At 43.4% G+C, this 13,357-nt stretch overlaps 2 pseudogenes across 1 annotated transcript; both read left to right on the top strand.

Moving 5' to 3' along the window:
• Positions 1–5,883: 5,883 nt before the first annotated feature.
• Positions 5,884–6,429, top strand: LOC130833591 (40S ribosomal protein S10-like; annotated as a pseudogene). Its single transcript, XR_009048499.1, has one exon. The product of XR_009048499.1 is annotated as a 40S ribosomal protein S10-like (transcript).
• Positions 6,430–7,056: 627 nt separating this feature from the next.
• On the top strand, positions 7,057–8,534 carry LOC130833934 (transmembrane emp24 domain-containing protein 2-like; annotated as a pseudogene).
• The last annotated feature ends 4,823 nt before the right edge of the window (positions 8,535–13,357 follow it).

Genomic DNA, 13,357 nt, shown 5'->3' with positions numbered 1-13,357 from the left:
CTTGTGAGTTCTTTACTTGACTCCCCGACCTGTTCCTGGCCCTTGATGTGTATATGACACACCTAAGATAAGGTGGAAGCAGGAACACACTTTCCCAGAGGAGACATGAATCCTTACCCCAAGCCCAGAATTTTCTTCCCACCTGTGTGTGACTGCATTGCCTGACACAAGGTTGATACTGAATACAAAGTGATTGAATGGAGACTTCCTCAAGATCTTGGGGAAAATTGGGCAGGTCTTAGCTTGCTCACCAGCAGGAATGACCTGTCCAAGCATGAGAGAGCCTCTCCCACCAGCCCTAGAAGCCCCTCATTCCTCTCCTATGACTTTACCAGATGCATCTCACTTTACACTCTGCAGACACATCTGTTATCCCATTAGACCCTCACGATAACGCTGGGTGCTGCCTGATATGGTATGCAATTACTCCCATCTGCCAGACAGGGTAACACCACTTCTGACGCTAGAAATCAAGACACTGGCTCCAAAGACCACCCCCCTACTCCCTCCACCCCATGTTGCCCCTCCCTGCCGCCACCCATACCCCGGGGCCCCTAAGTTCAGCTGGGGAGCAAACAGCCCAAAACACCTCTCCCACTCACCTGCTCTGGCAGCCTAAGGTCTTCCCCAATGGCATCCTGAAGGTCTTCTTAAGGAAATGTATCTTTTTAAGAAGTGATTTCCAATTTTTCAAGGCTAATGATCCGTTTCTTCAAATAAAAGCTTGCAAAGAAACCCGATACATAAAACAGATGACAAGAGAGCTCCTCTGATTAGAATGAGGATGGGGGGGACTTCCCTGGTGGCGCAGTGGCTAAGAATCCACCTGCCAACCTAGGGGACATGGGTTCAAGCCCTGGTCTGGGAAGATCCCACAAGCTGTGGAGCAACTAAGCCCATGAGCCACAACTACTGAGCCCATGCACCGAAACAACTGAAGCCCACCACCTAGAGCCCATGCTCCGCAACAAGAGAATCCACCACAATGAGAAGCTCATGCAACAACAGCAAGGAAGAGTAGTCACTCCCCCCCACACACACACATACACCCCGTTCACTGCAACTAGAGAAAGGCGGCATGCAGCAATGAAGACCCAATGCACCCAAAAATAAATTTTAAAAAAGAATGAGGTTGCGGGTTGGATATCTGCCCCCTCTAGTTCCACCTTCTAATCCCCAAAGTGGGCACTTCTGAGGAAACTCTATGCTCCATGGAGTTAAGGCACTGAGTCACCCAGGAGGGAGGCCATCAAGAACCAAGAGTGCAGAGGGAAGGGAGCACAGGATGGATGTGTTTTGGCAACTGGAATAATAACCTAAAGAATGGGAGGAAATTCATTGGAAGAAAAAAAGGGGCCCAGAAGGAAGAATATGGAAGGCGCTCAGTCTCCCCCACCCAGACCGCAACTCCCCAGCTAAGGTCTCTGATTCCTCCGCACCCAGTCCAACGCCTGGCCCAATCCTGTTGTCCTACTTTCTAAGTCGCTCTCAAATCCATCATCAATACCACACTGAACAAGGCCTCCATCATTTCTCTCCTAGATTATTCCAGCTGCCTTCTCCCTAGACTCCACATAGCAGCCAGAATAGGCTTTTCAAAACATAAACCAAATCATGTCACTTCCTGGTTAAAACCCTCCAATGGCTTCCAACTCAGAAGACAATCCATGGTCTTCACCACAGCCCACAAGGCTCTTCCTGACTTGGCCCCAGGGCAGCCCTCCATCCTCCTCTCAGTCTCACTGGCCTGTGAGTTGCTCAAACACACCAGATCTTCCTTACAGCAGGCTTACCCAAGCTGTTCCCTCTCCCTCTTCCCCTCACCCTACCTAGGGTGGTTTCTTCTCATCCTTTAAGTCAACTTGGAAATTATCTCATCTGAGAGGCCCTCCACTACTCTCATCTCAACCTTCATTTCTTTCAAAACTCTTAGCACAACTTGTCCTTATTTTGTTGAATTTTATTGATCTGCTTACTTTATTCTGTGTCTGTCTCTCTAAGTCATGAGAGGAGAGACCATGGCTCATTAATGCAGTCCTAGTGCCTGTTATATAGTTGGTGCTTAATAAACATCTGAGGAATACATGAATGGATGAATGGATGGATGATAGAGGATGATGAATGGATGGATGGATGGATGGATGGATGGATGGATGGATGATGGATGGATGATGGATGGTTGGAAGGAGGGAGGGAGAGAGGGAGGGAGGGAGGGAGGGATGGATGGATGGATGGATGATGGATGATGGATGGATGGATGGATGATGGATGATGGATGGATGGATGGATAGACAGATGGATGGATGAATTGATGGATGGATGACCACTAATCCAGGCCCTGCTAACATCTGAAGATACACTCTTGCTGGAAACAAGAGGGGAGGCAGGGGCCAAGGACTTCAAGTTTCCCATTTGGATAAAAATATAGTCCAAGGAGAAACAATCCTTACCTGTTTATTAGAGCAAAGAGCTCTTCTAGGTGATACCTTAAAACAAACAAAACCTAGTTTGCAAAGTTACATGGAGTCAAACTGTTTTTCTTTCCAGAGTAAATTTATAATTCAGACATTTCACTAATTGACACACCTTCCCCCATGAGAAGTCCAAATGCTTGAGGTTGCCAAAAACAGGTCAGATCTCACATGGATCAGGAATCTTGAAAATATTCATTTCTTTCTGCCTATGATAAATTCCCACTTCTAAAGATTTCCTAAAGAAATAATCAGAGACTCAGAGAAAGATTTAAGGGCAACACTGATTGCCAAAGCACTGGTTTTACAGTGAAAATTTGGGAAAAATGTAAATATCCAACAATAGAGGATTTATTTTTTATGACAAATTCTTAGTAAGGAATATTGCACAGCTATTAAAATAATACTTTTAAAGAGCATTTGGTGTCAAGAGAAAGTGCTCACAAGAAGAGCAGGATACAAAATTATTTAGAATATGCTCCCAGATTTGAATATATATACAACAAATTAACTCAAAATGTCTGCTATGATTGTCAGATAGCTAGAGTGGTAGGATTGCAGATGATTTTTGTTTTCTTCTTAATATTTTTATAGTCAAAATGGTTGACTTTTATCATTATGGAAAAAATGTCCTCATTCATTCAATACATACATACATATCAAACACCTATTCTATGCCACATGAGTAAAACAAAGCAATTAAATTAAATTCGTGAAGAAGATAACATTCAACAACTCAGCCAACAAAAAAGAAACATCACTACAAATTCCAGTGAGGGCCCAGAAGGAAGACTACAAGGGGGCACTGGGAAAGAGAGTAATGCAGGAGCAGCCTGATTTAGATGAGGTGCCAGGGAAGGCTTCTCAAAGGAGATGATATTTGAGCTGAGACCTGAAGGATGAGTGAGTTAGGCAAAATGTGGAGAAAATGAATCCCGACAATGGGAATAGAATGTGCAAAGGTCCTGAGGTGCGGTATATCCAAGAAACTAAAAGAAAGCCAGTGCAGCTAAAGAGATTAACAAGAAATGTTGGGGAATTGAGGTTAGACAGGCAGGCAGGAGTCAAACCACACAGAACCTCTCAGGCCAGGGCCAAAAATAAAGGTGTTATTCTGTTTGCGAAGGTGAATCCTTGATGAGTATTAAGCAAGAGAGTTATGTGATCTGAATTATGTCATATTTTGATAACCACTTTTTTTATTTTTTTATGTTTTAAAATCAAATTTATTGAGGTGTAATTTATAACAAGATGCACCCATTTCAAGTAATGTCATACATTTTTAAGAGAAAAGAGATTGAGCCAGAACTACAAAGATACAGACCCCCAGAGCTAGTTTTAGGAAAAAATCCAGTGTCTGTTATAGTGTGAGAAGTCAGAAGATTCATCCCTAAGCCATCCAAACTGATCACCCCAGGGAGCCCATAGCTCTGTCCAAGGCCATTCTGAAAAGGGGTGGGGACAGGAGAAAGGAGGGCTGAGGATGAAGGGGACTCCTTGCCTCATGTACTGCTGTCACTTTACACACTCAGAGCCACCGTGTTATCTGATTCCCATAATCCACACATAGGAGAAGCAGGCAAGGAACTGTTAGCCTACTTGACAGGGAGAGACACTGAGGCTCTGAGAAGTTGGACCATTCATTCATTCATTCATTCAACATTTACTGCACACGGGATGGAGATAGGGATGTACAAGATGAGTAAGACTCGCCCCAGCCCTCAAGAATCTCACAGACCAGTGTCACAAGAAGACGGGCGGCATGTCCTACGTCAAGGCTTTGCTTTCAGGCACATCTGTGCTTGAATCCCAGCGCTGCCATTTTCATAGAGGAGTAGTGGCTTCTCTGAGCCACAGTTTCTCCATCTCTAAATGGGGATGTGGGTGATGGTAATGGTGCAGCTGATGACGCTGGTGACAGGTTGTTGTAAAGATGGAAAGCATTTTCCGGGTGCTCACTAGCAGGGGTTGGGTGGTTGTGGCCGCAGACTTATATCTCAAGTCACAGCGTGATTTCCATGACACGACGCACTCCCCATCTCAGGCATAGCTAGTTCTCCCCCATGTAAAACCCAAGCTGGGTGATTCCACATGCAAATGCCACCGTAACAACACCTGTAGCTATATATGGAGCCAACTTGTGGCACTTCCAAAAGAGGATGCCCACTAGCACTAAAGTGTAGCCCGTGGATGGTAAAGTAGCTCAGAGGGAAAGCAGAAAAAACACATAGGCTCTCTGGGAAAGAATGTTCCTCTAGGCATGGGCATATTTAGCTTTGACTTACAAAGCAGAGACCACAGGCCTAGCACATTGACATCTGTAGGGCAACTGGGTGGAAAAGGAAGAGAGCCAAAACAAAGATATCTGCAAACATGTCTTAAATACTCAGCCTTTTGAAACCTCTCATGCATTTGTGACAAGATATATTCACATGTATATTTGCAGCAGGATGTGTCAAGAAAACTCTATCCTCCCACTGAAAACAAAAAACTTCAGTGACATTAAAATGTGTCTATACCTGTCTTCATTATAGGCAAATCATTATAAAGAATCCATTCATTATAAAGAATCCTTTTTTTTTTTTTGGTTTAAAAAAACAACCCAAACAAGGTGTAAATAGCTGCCAAAATCTAGGAAAATGGTATAAAATCTGAGAGAAAGGTGGGGAAAAAAAAAATGGGAAAAACTGATGCAAAATTGCATCATTATGATGATGATATAAATTATGGAATACTCGTATATGCCATGACATATTTCATCTCATTTAATCCACATGGCAACCCTATGATAGGTACAATATTATCCCTACTTTGTGGGTGAGGAAACTAAGGCACAAAAAAAGTTGGATAACAGCCCAAGGCCACACAAGGGTAGGTAGCTAAGGATTCACACCCATGTCTGTCTGGTCCCAGAGCATGTACACAGAAATTCTGCCTCCTCCTAAAACAATAATTTTTCACTGTTGGTAAATCACAAAGCCCACTGAAAATTTCATGATAGATATGTACCCTAAAAAATGAAAAATAACCCAAATTTATAAGCCACTGAAGGGTGTTCAGGGATATAAGTTCCCCTACAGGAGGCCCCTGTGAATTCCCATTGCTGCCAAAAATCTGAGATTGATTACACCAGAGAAGGAAACTGAGGCAGGAAAGCAACACATGACTGCTGAGTTCCAGGGGACTAGATGACGTAGACAAGCACATATGCAGATGAATATATACATATGTACACAGGTGTGTGTATGTCACTAAAGAAATACCTATGAAAGGCCAAAATCCTGATGCCAACCAGGACACCCATGGCTCAGCCAGGCCTATTAAGACATCTTCACACAGAGCCCAGAAGAGACACCGCACCACGCATGCCGCTTCCTTTCCAGCTCCCGCCCCAGACGCAGCAGGCGTCGTGATGTTGATGCCCAAGAAGAACCGGGTTGCCACTTATGAACTCCTTTTTAAGGAGGGAGTGATGGTGGCCAAGAAGGACGTCCACATGCCTAAGCACCCTGAGTTGGCAGACAAGAACATGCCCAATCTTCACGTCATGAAGGCCATGCAGTGTCTCAAATCACAAGGCTACATGAAGGGACAGTTTGCCTGGAGACTTTTCTACTGGTACCTAACCAACGAGGGTATCCAGTATCTCCGGGATTACCTCCACCTGCCCCCTGAGATCCTGCCTGCCACCCTATGCCACAGCCGTCCTGAGACTGGCAGGCCACAGCCCAAAGGTCTGGAGGGAGAGTGACCTGCGAGACTCACAGGAGGGGTATCCGACAGAGACACCTACAGACAAAGCACTGTGACCCCTGGTGCCAACAGGAAAGCCGAGGCCAGGGCTGGGTCAGCAACTGAATTCCAGTTTAGAGGCGGATTTGGTCATGGACCTGGTCAGCCACCTCAGTAAAATTGGAAGAGACTGTTTTGTGTTGAATAAACCTGTAGCCAGAAAAGATTAAAAAAAAAAAAATCTTCAAACAGAGGTCATTAAGAATTTGTCCCTGCCTTATCATCCGCAAGTATGATCCCAGTCAAGCCTTGGCCAAACTTGAAAGGGCCCTATCCTTCAAGAGTCAGCAGGTCAAATCACTTTGAGCTTGGGAACAAACAGGTCCTTGTGCCAGCCTGATAAACCACACCTGCGAGAAACACCTTCCCATGCATCCTGGATTAGCACAATTCAAAGGCTGCCCCACCTCCTAAAGTTAAAGGGAAGAGAGACAAAGAACTGAGAGGCCCTAAGGGCAATCAGAGGCTGAATCCCGGATGTGCCCCTTCCTGATCTCTGGAGTTGGGTTCATTCTTTGGGCCCAAAGAATCAATGGAAGCACTGAAATCATAGTATACACCCAACAACAGGTGTCACAAATTTCACCTAAAAGATGATCCCATTTCCCTCAAATGTTCAAGAAAAATAAGACCAGGACAGTTGGGTTTTGTCTTCTGCTTATCATCATGTGTAGGTTCTGCCTAGGTTCTGCCCTCTGCGAAAGGTCAATGTCATTTGTTTTACACATCTGACATTTCAGCAAAGTCCAAAATGGGACTTTTGGCAACCGAAACTGTACCTGAAGATCACAGCATGAGAACAGTGAGGTTGGAGAGGGGACTGCCGCAAAATGCTCAGCCTGCCTGAAGGCAGGGACCCTGTCCAATCCCCAAGCCAGCCCCCACTCCCCGCTTCAGGCATTAGCCATCCCATTAGTCAAAATCACCTCCCTCTCCCCCGCTCTTGCATTGTGGGAACACCACAGCATGATCATGACAGGACGTACAAAATCACAAAAGATCAAGTGCTAGGGACCTAACAGATGACAGGGCCTTCTCTAAATTATAGAGAGAGACTAAGGCCCAGAGAATAGGCTCCAGAATTTGGGGAGCCATTAAGTGAGATAATTAGTGAGAAGCAGCCTGGGCTAGAGACTGGAAAATTCGGAATACAGATGAGCACCAGAGCAGGCTACTGACACCATTCAAGCCTGCTTCCTGGGGCAACTCGGGAAAGGAAAGGGGGCTGAACAAATCATGTAACGACCATGCTTAAACCCCCCAGGCCTGCACTCAAGCTCTTGCCCACCTGAGACACTGTGTACTTTCCAGTCCTCCTGCACCCATCACTTCTCTCCCAAATCTCTGCCTGTTTGGATCCTACATATCACACACATCTGATACAAAATGTCACTTGACATGAAGGCTATCCCTGAACACCCTGTCCAAAGGGAGCCCATACCCTCTCCCTCAGATCCCCACTCTAGTGTTGGTCACTCAATGCTGAGTGCCAACTCTGACCAAAGCATGGCACTGGCACCACGAAGCGAATCTCCCAGACTTCAACCATAACACCTGAAAGCCTGCCATAGAGGCCGGACATATATTTATTTCCATTAAGTCTAGTGTACAGGCGGAGGCGGTGGCGGCGATGGCTCTGTGGAGGCTGCAGTCCTGGTCATGGCTTCAGCCCCAGCTCCACCGTGGTGACACTTGCCGAGCTGCTGGTGCTCCTGGACGCCCTCCTGGCCACAGCCTCGGGCTACTTCGTCAGCATCGACACGCATGCCAAGGAGTCACCTTGGGCACCAAGATGGGCTTCATCTTCGAGGTGGCTGAGGGCAGCTTCCTGGACATCGACATGGAGATCACAGGGCCTGCTAATAAAGGAATTTATAAAGGAGACCGGGAGCCCAGTGGGAAATATATATTTGCTGCTCATATGGATGGAACATATAGGTTTTGTTTTATCAACAGGATGTCCACCTGACTCCAAAGATAGAGATGTTCACCATTGACATTGGGGAGGCCCCCAAAGGACAAGCCATGGAAACAGATGCTCACCAGAACAAGCTAGAAGAAGTGATTAATGAGCTCGCAGTGGCGATGACAGCTGTAAAGCATGAACAGGAATACATGGAAGTTCGGGAGAGAATACACAGAGCAATCAATGACAACACAAACAGCAGAGTGGTCCTTTGGTCCTTCTTTGAAGCTCTTGTTCTAGTTGCCATGACAATGGGATAGATGTACTACCTGAAGAGATTTTTCGAAGTCTGGAGGGTTGCTTAAAAAGCCTTTTCCTGATGATCCCAAACTCATAATTCACTGTTTACCAAACATCTTGGTCATGATAATGTCATTAGTTTCTATGTTTTTATTTTCTGAACTGTACATTCACAGCTTATGTTTCTTTGTGATTAATAGGTATTGGGGGGAGAAACAGGTATTGGGGGGAAACACTTTTTAGGAAAGCTATAGTGAAAATTTGACACTTGATTGGCATAATTTCATATTTGAATTCTGCCTCCATTATACAGGTCCTTTCAGAACTCAAACACTGTAAGTGGAATATAGGCATATAATCCTTATTATATCTTCTTTCCCTTTGTTTTCATAACAAAATGCAGTCTGTTCAGGATAGTACTTTACTGATAGTACTTTACTAAAATGACTGCATTCTTGGGATTCCTTAAGTCATTAAAGATTCACTTTGTTGAGTCCTTACAAGAAACAACAATCTGAATCTTGACATTTTCTATATCCAGCCTAATGGCAGAGCTCTGTGACTAGAGGATGCTACCAGGTTGGTACTTTTATACTTTGTCTATCTTGTTTTTGCTTTAAAGATAAGACTTAAACCAACAGCCTTTCTCCCCTTTAAAGTTTTACTTGAACCTTAGAACTCAATCACGTCCCCTTAAAACTGTTGGCACAAGCAGCTAATAACCATTTTTTGATTTCTGCCTAATCTTGTAAGAAGTCTCTATTAAAGCCAGTTCTCTGGGTGTTTCAGTGAACAGTAGTTCTTTTCCTTTCTATGCTGGCACATCCACTTTCTCTATTCTTGGCATGTAGGAGGTATGCATTCATGTAATTGGAAACATCTGGATTTCTGATGCCAAAAGATTAAAGCCTCTTGGAGTTCTCTGCAGTGATATACAGCCACTATTTTATTTTTGATCAGCTGCATTTTGGCTGCTGTTTAACTAGGGTACTGAACATCACTGTGAGTACTAGGGTTTTTGTTTTTGTTTTTCTTGGGTCTTTCTTTTTTGGCACATGTGAATTTTGTTTTGCATAAAACGAAATGACTTTCTCTTGGTCTCTGATGATGGATTTAAGATTAAAGGAGCGGGCTTCCTAGGTGGCGCAGTGGTTAAGAGTCTGCCTGCCAATGCAGGGGACACGAGTTCAATCCCTGCTCCAGGAAGATCCCACATGCTGCAGAGCAACTAAGCCCGTGTGCCACAACTATTGAGCCCATGTGCTGCAACTACTGAAGCCCACGCACCTAGAGCCCATGCTCTGCAACAAGAGAAGCCACGGCAATGAGCAGTCCGCGCACCACAACGAAGAGTAGCCCCCACTCACCGCAACTAAAAGAAAGCCCACGCACAGCAAAAAAGACCCAACACGGCCAAAAAAATAAATAAATAAATAAATTTATTTAAAAAAAAAAAAGATTAAAGGAGCATCTAGTTTGCTGTGGGGATGATCCAGGATTATGTTGTGACTGACGTATATCAGTTACTTGTACTTTTTTTTTTGGCTCTTTGCAAGGGAAAAACTACATGTAACGAGTTTTATATAATTAATTTAAATTTGTTACCGGTTTTGATGTTCAGGATAAACAATTTTTCAACCTTGGGTGAAAATACTTGCAACAGTGTAAGGTGACTGTGTTTTACCTTAGGACAACTGTTGCATGCCAACTTGTGTGTGTGTATGTGTGTGTGTGTGTGTGAAAACATTTCAAAATTGAGTTAAAAGATGTAAATTTAAAATTGGTGTGTATTTAATCTGCCCCAGGTTCAGTAAATAAACAATTCTTTTAAAAAAACAAACAAAAAAGTCTAGTATACAATTCCTGTGAGGCATTACAACGATGCCAAGCATTTCTTGACCAGTAGGACGTGCCCAGTAGAGGTCTACACACTCAGCAGACAACACATAAGAAAACAAAAAGTGCCAATTCACCCACCCACCCACCTCAACCACCAGGGGAATGCAAACCTAGGCCATGAGGAGTACTGAAGAGAGGCAAGATTTTGGACCCACTTCTGTGAATCCACTAACATCCTAAGTACAGATATATTTAAGTACAAAGAAATACAGACATTAATGATGGGAAGAGAAAAACAAAACTAGAAAAGAACAAAAAGGAAATATTTGAGCCAAGTATGAGATCATTAGAAAATTTTCAAAAAATGTAATGGGGTACAAAAATGCTTATGAAGGTACTGTTAATTTTTCAAAAGCAAAATAAACATTATATTAGGTCTATGCAAAAAAAAGGTGGGGGTGGGGGGAATACCAGTGCCATCACTCAGAATCTCTTTTCCCTTCTTCATACTCCTCTGAACTTTTCAAATTTCCTGCCATGTGAGATTTGTACTTTATAAACAGAGAGCAAAAGACGTATGAAAGGAAAAGGAATCATTCAATGGAAGCCAGAATTCCATAGATAAGCCTTGAGCTTGCTTGAGAAGAAAGTCATTCTAAGATTGCAGGAACTGTGAATTATGCACAAACATGCATACACACACACATGTTACTTGAAGCACTACTTAAATGGAGGAATTCACCTGAAAAATGAAGATGTGTGGCTTCTCTTGGAAAATCAGAGGTCTGGGAGCCCGAGCCACACTGCTTCAGCTAATCAGCTGGAGAGAGCAATGCTTCCTTCTCCGTGAGGGGCTCCTCTCTCCAGTCTCTACAAACCCCACCACTCCCCCACAGTCCTGCAACATGGAGGCTGGGAGGTCAACTGCCCTTTGTCTTCATGTTTATCCACTGGGGTGCTCACACAGGGCCACCTCGCTCCTCAATCAGATATGACTACTCACCTAGTAGGATGGCTAAAATACAAAGCACTGACAACACCAAATCATGGCAACTGGAACTCGCATTCAAGGTGGTGGGAAGACAAAATCGTACAGCCACTTTGAAGACCGTTTACAGTTTCTAACAAAACTAAACATACATATACAGCATACCGAATTTAGTCAGTACTGTTGTAATAATTTTGTATGGTGACAGATGGTAACTAGACCTATCACAGTGAACATTTCATAATGTATAAAAATATCAAACCACTCACTATGTTGTACACCTGAAACTAATATAATATTGTAAGTCAATGACACTTTAATAATAAAAAAAAAATTGCTGGGCTATATGGTATACTCATACCATATAGCCCAGCAATTATGCCCCCTTGGTATTTACCCAAATGAGTTGAAAACCTAGGTCCACACAAAAACCCGCACATGGACATTTAGCGCAGCTATATTTGTAATTGTCAAAACTTATAGGCAACTGAGATGTCCTTCAGTAGTTCAATAAACCGTGGTACGTTCAGACAATGGAATGTTATTCAGCATTCAAAAGAAATGAGCTATCAAACCATGAGAAGGTATGGAGGAAACTTAAAGGCATATTTCTAAGTGAAAGAAGCTAGTGTGAAAAGGCACACATACGTAGTATGATTCTGACTATGTGGACTTCTGGGAAAGGCAAAACCATAGACACAGTAAAAGATCAGTTGCTGCCAGGGGTTGGGAGCAAGGTGTGGAAGTGGGATGAACAGGTGGAATAGAGCTGATTTCTAAGTCAGTGGAACTATTCTGTATGCTATTATAATGGTAAATACATGACATTATGCATTTATAAAAACCCATATATCTATACAACACAGATAGTGAATCCTAATGTAAACTATGGACTTTAGTTAATAATAATTTTTCAGTATTGATTCATCAATCGTAACAAATGTACCACACTAATGCAAGATGTTAAAAATAGGGGAAACTGCCAACAGAGAAGGGGTATATGGAAACTCTGTACTTTCTGCTCAACTATTCTCTATACCTAAAGCTTCTCCAAAAAAAAAAAACAGTAGTATTTCTCCCTTTTTTCCTCCCTCCCTCCATCCCTTCCTTCTTCCCTTTTCTTCTTTCTTTCTTTTGTTTTTTCATGAACTTTTTTCTTCTAGAATGAGTATAGTTGGAATCATACAGTATGTTGCCTTTTTAGATTGGCTTCTTTCACTTAGTAATATGCATTTAAGTATCCTCATGTCTTTTTATGGATTGATAGTTTTTTTTGCCGTTGTTAGCACTGAGTAATAACTCCACTGTCTAGGGGTACCAGAGTTTATGTATCCACTCACCTACTGAAGGACATCTTGGTTACTTCCAAGCTTGGTGATTATGAATGTCAGCTATAAATTGGCACTTGCCATGGGCACTTGCCATCTACCTCTACAAGGGTAAAATCACATTGCTGCTGCAGCTGCTGACCTTCAACCTCCCCTGAAGGGAATTCAGGGTGGAGACCAGGAATGAGGCACCCTGTGCTTTGGAAAATGGGCGGAACAGGTCTTCAGATAGATGTTTTCAAGAGCTGACTTTATGAGCCCAACCCTTGCATCTCCTCATATCTAGAAAAGCACTAAATCCCTACATGGTGACGTCTGCTCCCCATTACGAGCAGAAATCCCCTACAAAAATATGTGTTTGATTGCACGTACTTCTCCTTCACCAAGATTACATATATACTAATTTTACCCCTGCCTCTTTGGAACAGTTTCTCAGAGCTATCTGGGATGCTGTCTCCCGGGCTGCAGTCCTCATTTTGCCCCAAATAAACTCAACTCACAACTCTCACGCTGTGCGTTTTTGTTTTTGTTTTTAGTTGACAGTTTTGGCGACCACGAATAAGGGACCCAGAATGGACTTCTCTCTTCACCTGAACTCTACAAGGAACCGGAGCCTTGGTACCAGCAGAGGCTCCTTGCGTCCATCCGCCTCCTCGGAGAGTTCAGATGAATTTGGGTAAGTCTCTCCTGGTTCTAGGGTCTCCTGTATTCACCCGGAAAACACAGATTTAAA

This window comes from Hippopotamus amphibius, chromosome 12 (assembly GCF_030028045.1).
Source record: "Hippopotamus amphibius kiboko isolate mHipAmp2 chromosome 12, mHipAmp2.hap2, whole genome shotgun sequence".
NCBI classification, from domain to species: domain Eukaryota; kingdom Metazoa; phylum Chordata; class Mammalia; order Artiodactyla; family Hippopotamidae; genus Hippopotamus; species Hippopotamus amphibius.
This window is presented reverse-complemented; position numbering and strand designations above follow the sequence as displayed.